This window comes from Portunus trituberculatus, chromosome 48 (assembly GCF_017591435.1).
Source record: "Portunus trituberculatus isolate SZX2019 chromosome 48, ASM1759143v1, whole genome shotgun sequence".
NCBI lineage: Eukaryota > Metazoa > Arthropoda > Malacostraca > Decapoda > Portunidae > Portunus > Portunus trituberculatus.
In genome coordinates, this window is record NC_059302.1 from 8,835,676 (window position 1) to 8,838,424 (window position 2,749).

The window sequence follows — 2,749 nt, forward strand, 5'->3', positions numbered from 1 at the left end:
ATTCTTGTCTGGAAACGGTTTCCATCCATTCTCATGTATTGGAAGACATGTTCACGTTCGTCGTATAGAGTTCACGATATGTAGTCACATAGCTTCCGAGATCTCTTCGCAACCATTCTTTGCACTACAGACGCTTTTGAGTTTTTTTTTTTTTTTTTTTTATTTATTTATTTATTTATTTTTTTCACGCACACTGCAAGAATTATCCCACACAAGACTACCTTCTTCTCCACGGTGTTGGGCATGGTGATACAGCTCTTACACCACACTTAGTGGAACTGAGCCACGAACCTGTAAGTGATATCAATTTACAAATTTGTCCCCTAATCTTTTGTTCGGTGAACGAGTAAAGATTGTGAGCTACACTACATCTGGTAGCACTGTTTGTTACCACATCCCTGCCTGTGGTTCCGCCTCTGACGTCACCATTCCCTTTGAGTAATCTTTCCTCCAAGGCCCACACGACCCGCAAGAACAGACAACTGCCTACTCTCGCACATGCGCAGATCACCAGCATATCTGTCTACACGTGTCAGTGGTGCCAAAAGTAGAGCTACTAGGGCAGTTTAACTTTTTAAGTTAATATTCTGTAGTCTGCCGGATGATAGGCTAATCTTACTATAGATAAATGTAGAAATTGCATACTGACTTTCGTAAGTCAACTGCATTATCAATGTTAAGTGTTATTGTTTTATGTACGCACAAATTATTTACAGTATATGATATTACGCATTTCCATTAAAATAAGTGCAGACCTATTGCACTGATCCTATGTTCCTACTGTTGTTATATGCATTCATTTAAGTTATTATATATCATTAGTATTATAGTAACAACTACATATTCAACAGCATGATAATGATAGGTAGTACCCACGATTTAGATACAGACAAGGTTAGCGCACTTGGGTCTTAAACTCATGGGGCTAGCGTTAAGGGTTTAGAAAAGGGTACTGGGCGTGACGTCATGAATATAAACACTGATCGCCGCGCGATTTAAAATCGTGGATCGCCGTTTCATTACCCGGTAGCCTATGGCTCCAGATCGATGGAACCAGTAGATTTAATAGTTCATACTTTAGATTTCTTCGAATCTGTGCTGAACTAAAGTGGTTCTGACAAATCGCGGCATATTTCACATTAATGTTATTGCGACGAGAACATTTCTCAACCCATTTCCTTGCCAAGATCTTATTTGTGGGGAATGTGTAGTATTTTAACTTGTTATTCTTGGCAGGTACACAACCACGAACAGCACAAGCTTTCGCTCTTCCCATACTAATAAAATTGCATAGTATGAGCCCCTAAAGTATAGAAATAACTAACCAAAATCTAACTCCCCCCCCCCTCCTCCCGTGGACACCGCACCACCAAAACACAAGCGACCCGCACTGTGCGTATCGTCACAATCAGCTGGCGGTTCCAACAATGTTGGAATGCGCTAACCTTGTCTATACCTAAATCGTGGGTAGTACCTACAGTGCGCTTTTCAGAGGATAGATCCTAGGGTTGGCAATATTGCTTAGTGTTTGGTGAGCAACTTCAAGATTTGTGTGGTGTTGAAGCAATCTTGTTTTAATCCAAACATCAATGTGCTTTTCAGCGACTGTTGTCAGTGATATGCCTGGACTTGAAACTTTAATCTCAAAGATTGGTATTTGAATGTGTTAAATGACCATTTGCCAGCAAGACCGTGCACGTACAGTGCCTTGATAGCAAACATTGTTGTGTAAGTGCCAGTGATTATTCTGGAGATTGCTACCACAATTATTGAAATTCGAGATATATAATAGGATTTGAATGGCAAGCTTTATTCCATGTGAGAAATTTGTGTAGCCTACCTTCAAGATAGTGAAACCTTGGAGACTTGGCCGTAACAAGCACAGGAAGAGTGAACTGGCGGGGAGGAAGGCCCATTACTGCAGGTGAGGAAACAGAGTCGGTCCTGGCCAGTTTTGCATCTTGGTCGGACAATCCATTGGCGCACCCGCCCCCCCCCCCTCTTCCCCTTCCCCGTCACCCATACAAGTTGATGCGATAATAGGGGCGCATCAGCGCCCACTTCAACTTGACGTGGAAATGAGCGGTATTAGTCTAGAAAACCGGCGATTTTTTTTTTTTTTTTTTTTTTTTTCACTTATTTTATTGAGGGCGCTCGTGCGCCCCCAAATAGATTGCGCCCTGGGCGGTCGCCCACATTGCCCATAGCAAAAACCGGCTTTGTGAGGAAATGTGATTAAAGACTAATCTATCAATCTACCAATATGCCTGCAGTGTGTGTGTGTGTGTGTGTGTGTGTGTGTGTGTGTGTGTTTTCGCTGCAGGAAAACATTTTCACGAAGACGGTAACGCGGGACTAGGCGATGTGAGGAACGAATTTTCATCTTTATTGCCCATAAATAATCGTTAGTTTCTTCCCCGGGAATTACCGAGATACATTTTCCGTCATCTCTGCTGACTAATCCACGCAATCTTCATTTCTTTCTCTTTAGGCGCAGCTCCAATATAATGGTTAGTTACTATGTAGCTCTGTATAGTATACTATTGAGAGAACTCACAGTATACTATACACTCTGTGTAGCTATATATACTATATAGTCTATGTAGCTTTTTTTTTATAGTGTTCAGGCCCAGCGTGGGATGTGATATTGTGGATCAGTCTTCCTTCCACCCTTTAAAGTAATGTGTGCAGGGACGGTTTTTGCTTGGGGTAATATGGGCGACCGCCCATGGCGCCCCTAAAAAAAATG